The following is a 13216-nucleotide window of genomic DNA, read 5'->3' as shown; positions in this document are numbered from 1 at the left end:
CAAGTTGCTAGTGATAGTGGAAAGTCTCAACTTGATACTTATTTGGAAGAAGCGGCATTGGACTTGCATTTTACAGCACATATGGATGTACTTGATTGGTGGAAAACTAATAGTCCAAGATTTCCGCATCTTTCTATTATGGCTTGTGACTTGTTGAGCATACCAGTTACAACTGTTGCATCTGAATATGTGTTTAGCATTGGATCTCGCATTCTCAAGAAGTATAGAAATCGCCTCTCATCCGATTGTGTGGAAACAATTATTTGTACTCGCAATTGGAAGCATGGCTTCAATGAGGGTAAAGAACTTCATTATTTATTTTATATTATTTTGGTAATTATTTGTCACTTCTCACTTTTTTTTATAGATGATGATGATTTGTTTGATGAAGATTCAATTGTGAAGACAACTTCTTCCAAGGGTGCATCCAATGTTGTTGATGTGGATTAGAGGCACACAAGGTGACAAGGTCATCTAGATTCTAGATATTGAAGTTTGTGATAGGTTTTATTCTTTTATTGCTTACTATTAGTATATTATTATTTTTAGTTATAAAAAATTATAAAGAGACAAGAATTAGATTCAAAATTTATGTTACCAACAACGATAAATTAATGTTACCAACAACGATAAAGGACAATACAAAATCTGGAAAAAATAAATAAATTGGTAGGCTGGCGGGAGGCCCGCGGGCCAAGCGGGGCAGCTTGAAACGGGTCAGGCTAGAAAATGTAGTATGTTTTGCTTAGCAGGGCGAACCGGGCTGGCCTATTTATGGCAGGCCAAAAGCGGGCGGGGTCGGCCCTTATTGACAACCCTAGTTGTTGCTGCCTCGTCCTCGCTATCTAGCTCTTCGCCACCTCGCCTGTATCGCCCTCGATGTTTCGGTCGAGCCACCGCCTACTGACGATGACCTCCCCGCAATGTCCAATGATTCCCATAGCTTGACACCACAACCCAACATTTGAAACCCAAAACCCAAAAATAATTTTAAATGGTTTTTAAAATTGAAAAAAAAGTTAAATGATGTGGAAAAATAGAGGATTACAATTCAGCAAATCCAATATGACGTCACAGTTCGTTTGTCACATCAACATCTAACAATCTAATGCTAACTACATATATCAAAAGTAAAAATCTGAAAAAATGATGTTACAAAATCAAAAAAAGAAATTAATAGGTAGTAATATGAAAAAATGATATATTATAAGTATGAAAAATATATTTAGGTTAAAAAAATTATATATTATTAACGATATTTGATCTACTATTGCATCCAATTCTTAATTAAGCTTTTTTACAAAACAAATTTACGTCAAATAAGTGCTATAATGTTTGATAATTTGTCGTAGTTCCCCGAAGGTTGCAGCTTTAATCTTTTGCCGAAAGCAGTCGAGTAGCCAGCCATTGATAAAATATAAAAGACCGTGCACTAATATGAATTTTATATATTTTATTTATTTAACATATCAGTGACAACAAGTAGGTTCAAAATTTACGAGAAATAATATTTATGTAATTTTTTTTATAATAGAAAAATTTAGAAATTAAAAGATAAAAAAGAGAAATGTAAAATAAAATAAAAAATGAGAAAAAAATAATGACATAAAATAAATATAACTCCAAACAACTTGTGTATAATTACCTAAACCCATACTATTATCTTAATGACAATTGTTTTTATTTACTAACATTTGTAGCTTACTCCTTTCATATTTTATATTTTTTAACTAGTAAGTAACCCGTGCATTCGCACGGGTAAGCTGAAAAATACAATTGACAATATAGGCGTCAACTATATAGTTATAATATTATATAATATTGCAATTTTCTAAATTTAAAAGCAATTGAATGAGCTAAAAAGGAATATAGAATAAAAAAGCGGATAATTGATATGTACAAATAAAATCTGATGATGATATAAAATAAAAACAGGTGTTATATATGATAACGAAAATAACAAAGTCATGCTGTTAAAGTCAAAGTTTATCGCAAAAGGTTGAGAAGCAAATAAGTGTGTAATTTACAAAAATTTACAAATGTTACTTCAATATTCCAATAAATTTACAAGCAAGGCAAAATGAAAGCATAGTTGACATTGAGATTAGGGAATTCAAACACTAATTCCTTGTCAGCTTTGGGATTTGAAAAAATCTCTCCATCCAAATCCAATTTTTATCGTCTTTCGCTAGTGATTATAAACAATGCCGACACAATTTGTTATGTTCAATTGAGTGAACCGTTTCTCTTTCATAAAGTAGTACATACTACTTGGAATATCCTGCCATAACCAATAAATGAATTTGAGTTAACGGATAATTAAAAAAAAGAAAACAAACGAAGATGCTTGTTAATTAATGAAGTATGTAACTAAGTCATTAAATTTGCCACTTGATGGTATAATGAGTGTCATTTTGGAAAAAAAAAATTGAAGTGGTTTTTAATTTCCTTTATGATACGTACACATATGATGACAATATTCTAATTAAATTACATGTATATTAATTATAGTTACAATATTAATAATGATGCATGTGAGTTGTTTAAGCACACGATCAACCTTTTGGTGTTCGTGTTATTTTGCTTAACAAAAAAGGCTGGATAGTGAGAATTTTAGTTGATGAAATTATAATTTTTGGATATAAAAATATGGGTTTTTTTAATCAATACCATTGAGATAATCTTTAAGAAACTAAAAAGAAAAAATATTTATTATAAAAATTATAAAAAAATGTAAGAAAATCATGAACAACATAACTTTTCGTCTTCCTATAAAAACATTTATACTTTAACTTCCTTAATTAGTACGGTTAATACATCTCTAATGATCAAAACTTCAGATACTCACTTTAAATATTTTATAACATATTAAATTATTTTTTATTTTTAAGAAAATTTGGAGATGAGTTACTTATCTAAGATATTCAGGTCAATTTTAAGAAACCCACAATGTGAACTCTAACAATAAAAGAAAATAAAAAATTAAATTTTTATCCTAAGAAACTCTTCAAGCATTTTTCATTGGAGATGGCCTTAAGATTAAGGGCCCTCATTAGCATTTTCTTAAAAATATTTTTCATGTCAGCATGACCTAATAATATATAGCCCACTGTTTTTCATACAAGTCTTATAGCGTCCAAAGTATAAATGACAATAAGATCTTTGGAGCTTCACATGGGGCTTCATACAAGTCAATAGTTATAGCCGACTGTTATGAAAAATGAAACAAAATTCCAAATGGATGATACACGCTTGTTGTGATCGAGCTTTGAAAAGTCCAAGTGCTGAGCAAAAATACCAAATGAGGTTCCTTTTGCAAATTATTTACCTAAATGAGTCTGTTTTGAAATTATTTACACCGTTGGTCTATTTTTTTTACTACAATGCCACTACTAAAAATACGACTTTTTAAGTCGGTTAAGTAGTGCTTTTAACGACGGTTTTTAACCGTCATAACACTCGTCGTCGTAAAAGGTGGAAATATTTTAAAGACGCTCCTATCAACTGTCATTGTAAATACGACTTTTTACAACGGTTGATGATGAACCGTCATTGTATGTCTGTGCTTTCTACGACAGGTATATAGAATCTTCGTTGTATGTCTTTTCTTTCTACGACGGGTTAGGAGCAACCGTCGTTGTATGTGACATGCAAAAATGACTTTTTACGTTAGTTGTGAAATAATCGGCGTAGTAAGTACAATATACTAAGATGGTTGTACAATAACCGTCATAGTGTTGCCAATTTTTTTTAACTTTTTTATGCCGGTTGTGAAATAACCGGCGTAGTAAGTGCAATATACTAAGATGGTTATACAATAACCGTCGTAGTATTGTTTTTTTTTTACTTTTTTAATTTTTTTTGGTATATTTCTTTTTTTTTTTTTTGCCTTTTTTTAATTTGATGGGAACCAAAACTATAATAGACACAAGTGCAAAAGTGTAAGCAAAAACACTCAAGTGGGATTAGGCCAAGTTATATGCAAACACATTTGTAAAAATCAACTTCTTCAAGCATAGACTAACAAATGAAAATGATGCAAGAGAATTAATAAGTCTGTCAAAGCAAATTTCTACTAGATTTTCATTCTAGAAGAAATGATCATATTAAATATTTTAAAAAATAAGAAATTAAATTAAACATTTTATTAAAAGAATGATCAAATAAATAAATAAAAGGACAAATTAGTAATTTAGTCAAATAATAATAATAATAATAACAATAAATGGGGATGATCTATTTAACAGAAATCCTGTTATGAATGAATTTCTGTAGTTCGCAAAAAGTTAAAAAAACGTTCATATCAACGACACTCATAATATGCTACAAGTAAAATTAATTTTTGGTTCAATAGGTTAAGTAATAAGGCTGAACAAAAAACACACATGCATTTACTCCTTAAAAATTATCTTTGTCGGGATATTTTTATCATCCTGGTTATCTCTTTTTTATCTTTATTTTTTGCACAAGCCATTTTGTCTATATTTTTTTAGTTTATTTTTTACACACGCTTATAATATAATATAATTATTGTGCATAGAGGACCTACAGGGGCATCTTAGTATTGACGTACTGTTGATCTCTTTAAGTTCAACTAATGACAATTAACAGTATGACTTGAGTTTAAAATTTTAGATTTTTATTAATAAATAACATTTTTTTTAATATTTTTATCAAAATTATTATTTTTATTTGACTTTAAAATAAATAAAATATTTTCTTAGCATAAACTTTAGTGTAAAAAAGAAAGTATAAAGCGATGTAATAATGCTTAACGAATGTAAGGAAGCACAGGGTATACTATATGCTGAACCAAAATATGTTAGCAGTATGTTTGATAAACTCTTCGGAAACACTTAATGAAATAAAAATAATGTTTTTAAAGCTAAAATTAACTTAATTTATACGTAAGTTAATTTTCATAAATTATTCTTTCACATAATTTATCTAAAAGATAATTTTTAATTTGTATAAATTAATTTTAATTTATAGAATTTTTTTCTTCTTATTTTTCTATCATACAATTATACAAATACTTATATAAGCTTATTATAGAAACATGTCTTAATATTAGAGAAAAAACACAAAACACCAAATATTTTTATGTATTTTTGCATATTTTAATATGTAAAAAATATTTAATTTCTACTAGATTTACAAGTGAGTCATGCATTTGTTTATGTTAAAATTTGACACAAATTTCTACTAGATTTTCATTCTAGAAGAAACTAAATGCATCCAGTGGATATTTTAATCTCTTGATGGCTCATGCATTGTATCAAATGGAAAAAATGAACTCACTATAAATATATCCAAGTTTTGTTTCAATATTCTTGAATGTTACTCATAGGTGCCAATTATATTTAAGGGTTTTTCCTAGTCATATAATAAATAGACTTTCAGTGTAACTTATATAAAACCACAACCTTATATTTTATTCCACTAATTCTTGAACAATCATTTTTGCATTTTTAGTAAGAAATTGAAGAAATTCAAGACAGAAAAAGAAAAACATTAGAAGAAATTTAAAACTATGCAGGCAAATTCTCATACATTAATTCTCGTAAACACATTTGATGCAAGAAAGGTGCTACAGTTAATTACATCTCTATGAACCTAAATTTGCTATAGTAGTCCTAAAAAGTTTTCAATTTTCTCAATTTTTCCTTACCACATGGGTACTTCTAGTCAAAGCAGAATAAAGAGGAAAAAGACAGGAAAAAAAAACATGTTAGACTTACTTGTAAAGGGAGTCCTGAGATGTATCAGATTCTTTGTGAGCATCTCTAACATTCTGAAGATTCTCTAGTTGTTGATCAATGATTGTTGTTAGTAGATGCGGATGGGTATTTGAGATTTTTTCCAGAAGTTGACCAACTGGTGACTCCAATTGGAGAGGAGCAAATGGCACCAAATTATCCCTCGAATCAGCTGATGCCCTTGCAACTTAGCCTCTAGTTCGGAAATTGTAGAGTTCATGATAGTGCTTGGGATTGTAAGATGAAGGACAGCTCTGCATAGAATATAACATTTTAGAGGTGAGTTGAGTGATAATACAGAGGTTGACGATAAGTTAATTAATATATCTATGAGAATTTCTAAAAGAACAGAAGTATAATGGAGAAACAACAATTAGAATAAAAAAATGAGTCAAGAGTCAAGACTAAAGAATAAAATAAAAATTGTATACATGAATCAAAATGGCCTACTAATTGATAAAAAGTGAAAAGTATATGCTAGATAAAATGATCAACAAGGTAAATATTAAAGCATTTTTTTCTTCTTGAGTTAAAGAACTTGTAGCTGTGTAAATGTAATTAACATTTAACATGTGCATAATACCTAGATTGGACATCAATACAGATATAAAATTCTATAAATCATCTGGAAAAATTTGTTCAAAATTAGACTCCCCATTAACACATGAAAATATCAAATTTGGGCATTACCTCTTCAAGCATAGAACCACTTTTAGAAGTTAGAGCAGTATGGATCCTTGAAACCTGAGCAAAAGTAGACAGTGCAACACTAGCCTCATATGCACAATCCCTCATTGAAAGAACCGTGCTTTGTAAATCACCTATGAACAGTTAAAGAATGCTAAATCAACACATACACAACCGCAATGCTGATACATCAACATAGAAAGAAAACAAGCATATGCATTATGCATGTATGAAATTGAATGTATACATGAACAGTAGCCAACATGGCAAGCTCTACCTGAAGCTGACTTTGCTTTTAGACAGGCAATGCAGAGCTCATTAGTTGCAGTATATAATCCATTGGAAGCAACTTCAACAGTGCATTGAGCAAGCTTCCATTCTTGTTTAGTACCTATTAAAAGAACAGTAGAGTACATATTTACTTTATGCAGAAGTATCATTTATTTTTGGGATTAAGTTGCACCGTAAAGCCAATTGTGCATTCACACTCATTGGACACAGGGAAAAGATAATAATTTTTTAATACAAATTGAGAACTTGTTCCAAATTATTTCCACCAAGTTATTTTGGAGGGTTTTTCTTAGACATTTTTCTTTATTTACTTTTTTTCTTCCTGCCATTCCTTAGTTTCTGTCCTTAACTCAACTTCTCACTACTTTTGGAATCTCTCATTACATAAAATGCATCAGATTTATTAGGCTGTGGATTTTTCAAATTTGCCCCCAAGATATCCCTGAAACGACATTGGTTTTAGGGGAAAACTTGACTTTCAGCATTCTCTAGCTGTAGCGCGTGCTTTTTGCCATGATTTTGGCTGCAGCAGCCAGGTGTGTCGCAACTTCCCTTGGAGGAGTGGCAGGGTGCCACTCTGCTTCACTCCAGCATGATTGCGGCACTACCGGGCACAATTAATAACTATGGTTGAAATTATATGGTTTTAAGTATAAAATGAGAAAAAGGAGATAAAAGTGATTGAATACATTGAGATTGATGTTGACTTGATTTTATATGATATGTTACAATATAATATAAAACATAAAGCACTAACTTTTATTTATAGTAATAATCTATCATAATCCTAATTAAATAGGAAACAAATCATGAGATAATTGTTAGAATCCAATTGCAAGGTATGGGGCTGGAGTCCCACATTGCAAATATGGGATTTGAGTGTGAATTTAAAAAAGGCCTTGGGCTCTCCAACTGCAATGGCTAGTTTTTGTGGATTGGTTCTCTCTTGGTTCTTGTCAATAATAAGGAAATATGAAAGCCAATCCTGGGAGGTAATTCAGATAATAATGAAATATGGAACTAATCTTAACATATGATTGAGATACAATTGGATGTTTTTCATTTATTCTAACATTATTCATGGTGAGTCTTGTATTAACTTTCACCTAGTGAAATTTGATTCCACAAGTGCTAGTTTCATATTTGACTTCTCTCTTCCTGAATTTCTCCTAAACTGTTTTGTTACCTTGTTGGGGTACAATTTTGGATCAAGTGAATATTGAAGTTTTTTCAGTGTTATATAAGCACCACATCACTAACTTCATTTATATAAGCACCACATCACTAACTTCATTCCCATTTAACTTGTTTAACTAAAATTAAAAACTGAAAACCAACCTGAACGAAAACTCTATTAATTTTGCTTTTGTTATCCTCTCATTGTGTATTATGTTTGACGAAATTTACTAAAAGATATCAAAAGAATGGGAAAAAAATAAATTCTACAGCAGAGAACTGGCCGGAAGCTTTGGGGATCTTAAAATATGAATTTATTTTAAATCTGTACACTATATATTATGTACACATGACACTATATGAGTTCCGTGTTAATTTTAAGACTGGTCTCTTCATGGGATGTTGACAGTGTTAGATGTTGTGAACATTTCTTCAAACAAAAGTGACACTTATAAGTGCTAACTAATCTTGTGCAGTTGCTCCCTATTCTATCTTTCAATTATTATCTCAATGATAATTTTGTACAATTTTGAAAAGCTAATTGCTAAAGTATTTTATTTGACTCTAGGCAACCCAAAGATTATTCACAGAGATATTAAATCAGCAAACATACTTTTGGATAATGCTTATGAGGCACAGGTCTCCATATACTTTTTTTTTTAATCTAATTACTTATGTTTTGCTCCCTGATTGAGTTCTGGATCCTAATTTTGGATAATGCTTATGAGGCACAGGTCTGCATATACTTTTAGATCTAATTACTTTTTTTATTTCATTTAAGATCAACGTGTTATGTTGCCGAATAGTGTTATTCGAATTTAAAATAGAAATTACATTGATTGATGGTGACAACTCTGGTTAGGTTTGAAACTTAGAAGAGAAATGATGAAATAAATGAAACACATTAGTAGTTTATACCATTTTTATTAAGTTACACGAGATAGTGTTATAACTACTTAGATTCCCATTTAACTTGTTTAACTTCACTAAGATAGTGATATAAATGATGAAAAAAATTGTTTCTATGTTATATAAGCACCACATCAGTAACTTCATTCCCATTTAACTTAATGGCAAACATTTAGAAGATTCCTCCTTGATTCTCCCTAGGTTTAACTAGTTTCTAACATTGATTCTGACATAAAAATAACAATTAGTGCTTTTTACTAAAATAAGAAAACAAACAAAATAGAATTGGATTAAACAGGCAAACCATGAATCTTCAACTATTAATTTCAAATTCTGCAGTATACATGAATCGAATTAGTACAAATACAGTTTCATTTTCCTCATTTTGAATAGATAGCATGAAACTGTGAAGCAAGCAACTTCTCAAGCAATAGAAAAGATACCAGACCAAGACATATACGTTGATAACAGTACAAGAATCTCAACTGCTTCAGATGAGAAGAATCTTGGCTACTATTTCTAAGATAAAGTCCAAATATATACGTCTTTTCCGCCAATTATTCTATAGTCATCATTAAGTCAGCCTGTCAATGTCACCCATTATAAGTTGATCAGTTGAACAATTTGGAGAGAAAAACATGTTTACATCTTTAAAATATTGAATTTTAGAACTCAAATTGCTATTTATGTAATTACTAATTTAGGTCCCATTTTTCTTTTGGCTGGTTTGGTAATACACTTGAAACTTAAAGCCCTTTCTGACTCATGATAGCAATCACTTAAAAAGGTTATAGCCAGAGGAGTTGGAAAATTAGTATGCAGGCTTTGCCTAGTCTTTTGGAGGTGTGCATGCATGAGAAATTATTGGATGGTCTAAAGTATCTAGACTATTAGGTACGTGTTTGTAGTCCTAGTTAATTTTCAGCAGATGTGATGTCAAGTTTTTTAATTTATCAGAAAGTTAATAAAATTCAACTACACATCATTTAAAAATCAAACTAATTAACTAGAATCATAGATAAGTAGTACTAGTTCTAGACCATCGATCCAATTATTTTTGTAGTATTCTCAAATTATCCAATAATTTATATGCATGAAGAGTCCTTTGTTAAGAAACTCGCTTCTTGTATATATAGGAGGAATGTTTTTGAAACTTTCGTTTGCATGTACAATTTGAAATACCAAACTTCTACATCAATTGAACTTCGTGGATTCTATCTGTTGTTAACAAAATTTAACAAAAGTAACAATTAAATTTGTCGATAAAAAAGTTGAAACTTCCTAAATTGATGACAAGACCTATATCTAACATTCAAATGTGTCACATATAAACTATATAGTATATTTTGCCTTTTAAAACCTTAAGTAGTCCATGACCTACACGTAACACATCTTAATTTAAGGCCATGCAGAGAAAATGAAGAGTTAAATAAAAAGCCTTGCCTTGTTAAAACTCAAACATGAAGGACATGAACACAAGAAGGCACTTATGTGTCTGAAACACCTCTTAAAGAACAGAAAGTATGATTTTGTTATGATAAATATGAATGCAAATTCCCATTCTCCAGTTGCTTTGAGAAAAAGCCATGATGACAATTACCATATTAACCTACACTATCTTCAATCTTCTTATCTTGTGTAACACATGGATAAGTGCAAGTGAATGTCCTCCAATCCACAAGAATAATTCATCCAACCTAGAAGCCATGAAGGTGAGGTTTGATAGATGGCTTAAACAAAATGGTTGAAATTACGAAGATAAAGAAGAATGGGAGATCCGTTTTGGCATTTACCAAGCAAATATTGAGTACATAGGGTGCACAAACTCTCAAAAGTATTCCTACAATCTCACAGACAACAAATTTGCAGATCTTACTAATGAAGAGTTTGTAAGTACTTAGCTGGGTTTTGGAACTAGGTTGATTCCACACACAGGATTCATGTATCATGAACATGGGGATCTTCCAGAAAGCAAGGATTGGAGGAAGGAAGGAGAAGTAACTGACATCAAGGATCAAGGCAATTGTGGTAAAGTTTCTTGAAATAAAAAGTGCATGTTTTACGGGTGCCAAAGTATGTTCTCTCAATTTCACAAATTATGCAGTTCAGCTATGTTATAAACTAGACAATTTTTTTTTCCTTTAATAATTTCTCATGTGAATCTTCAAGATGGTCACCATTGATTTTGGAGCCTGAACAAGTAAATTAGATCCTTTAAAAAAGCAAAGCAAACTAAAGTTTTATTGCTGATTAACTCAGATTTTTTCACAAGTAGCATAGCACATGGTTTTCTCCTGAAATTTCACATAACTTAAGGAACATTCTTAAAAATTACAATACCATTAACTTCAGAGATATAAGGTTGGTTGACTGGTTAAGAATTACAATACCATTAACATTCTTAAAATTATAATACCATTGACATCAATGGTGGACTATTTGGTTTGTTGTTGTTTGGTATCTTCGGCTGCATAGAGATAGTGTTGTATTCATTCATGAAGTTGCTATTACAGATTTTGTGTTTCATATGATTAATTTAGATCTTGGTCAAGGTTGTCTAGAAGGATAAAGAACTTTTCATTCTCTTTGTATGATTACTCAATGAATCTCAACCCATGGAATGCATGAAGAGAATGTAAGGTGTTAGACTGTTAGCCTAATGATGTTCATATAGTTGTGTGGGATTCTTGTACTTATGCTGATAGGATTGCAGGTTATTAACAATAATATATATGTTTTGTTTCAATTAACAATAATATGTTGGAACGCAGGTTTTACTTGTATATGGGATTCTTGCACTTATGCTGATAGGATTCTTGTACTTAAGGAACAATAATATGTTTACTTGTATATGAGATACAATATACCCCATGTTTTTTGGTAATGAAAATTTTAGGTGAGTTCTACACTAGGGATTTATAAGAGTCAAGGCATGAAAGGTCCTCACAAAGGTAGTCAGATTGGAACCTAATTTTTTTTTTGTAAATAGAATAATATATTTAACAAAAGAAAGCTGAACAAAAGTAGAACGGAAGTCATGATTCAACATAGTCTCTTACATAAGCTCCCATAAAGAGACAAAAAAATTTATGCAGACCACACAAATCACCACCAACATAAACAAGTCAAACAATAGAATCCCTTCAGACCACACAAAAGCATACATCAAAAACCTCTGCTGCAGCAGACAATCAAACAATAGAATCCCTTTATCCAATATATAAAAGAATTAGTAGAAAAAAGGAAGCCTCCAAGGAAACATGCCACTTTTAAGGAAAGTTCAGCAAGTGTAATTCCTTTCCAAACAGAGAAAACTTTGCACCATACTCAGTGCAGAACACTTAACATTCCATCATAGCATGTTACAGGCTACGAGATTTGTAAACTTATCGGTACAATGACCTACGGCACACAACAGATACACTTCTTCGAGATGGCAGACAAGTCACGACAAGGGCGACCTCACTATGCATACTCACGGCGCGATTGCGAGCTCCACTGCACAGAATGTTGGGCAGAGAGTGACGTTTCAAGGGACCTTCTGGGAGTGGTGTTTGAGGGAGAGCGATTGAGGGAGACCGAGGTTTGCGGGAGAGCGAGGTTTAACGGAGAGGGGTTAGACCTAGGGCACAACAATGGTGGAGCTAAAAAGTGTTTGGTTCAGGAGTTTAATTCAAAAGTCGAAGCGGGCCAGGTGAGGAACAAAGACGGGCTTACATATGACCGTCGTTGTCTTACAATAATACATCATTCTAAGACGGTCATTCGTAACCGCCTTAGAACGTACGACTTAAAAAACAGAGTTTCTCCCCCTAATTACAAAATTGCCACCACACCTTATACTAAGGCGGTTCTTCACAACCGTCGTAAATCTCATGACTTAAAAAACTACTTTTGTAGTAGTGTGCGCCTCCCCGAGGGGCGCGTTCCCCGTAAAGGTGACACGTGATATTAAATTACTAAGTTACAAAAAATTAGTATTTTTCACACAAAAAATATAAACAAAATTACACGTGTCACCTTTACAAGGAATCCCATTTGGTATTTTTGCCCCAAGTGCTGACATGCGTGATTCATTAGCCGTAATCCATGCATGAGGTCATGAGATGTCACGATACTTCCTAATGCAGTAATTCGTGATTCTACATACATTCTGGATGTAGACAAATAAAAGGCATTTGTTTGTTCTCGTACTATTGATTTAAATGAAAACTAGTTACTCACCCGTGCAGTATAGAAGATGTTGTGTATGTTTAGGATAATGTTGTAAAGAAATTGAGAATTTTTTAAAGGAATTTGTTAATAAATTGAAATAGTTGGAGTTATATAATTGTATGGAGATTTAAAAAAAAAACTGGACTAGTTTTTCAAATTTTGGAATCTAATCTAATTTA

The sequence above is a fragment of the Glycine max genome, chromosome 5, assembly GCF_000004515.6.
Source record: "Glycine max cultivar Williams 82 chromosome 5, Glycine_max_v4.0, whole genome shotgun sequence".
In the NCBI taxonomy this organism is placed as follows: domain Eukaryota; kingdom Viridiplantae; phylum Streptophyta; class Magnoliopsida; order Fabales; family Fabaceae; genus Glycine; species Glycine max.
This window is presented reverse-complemented; position numbering follows the sequence as displayed.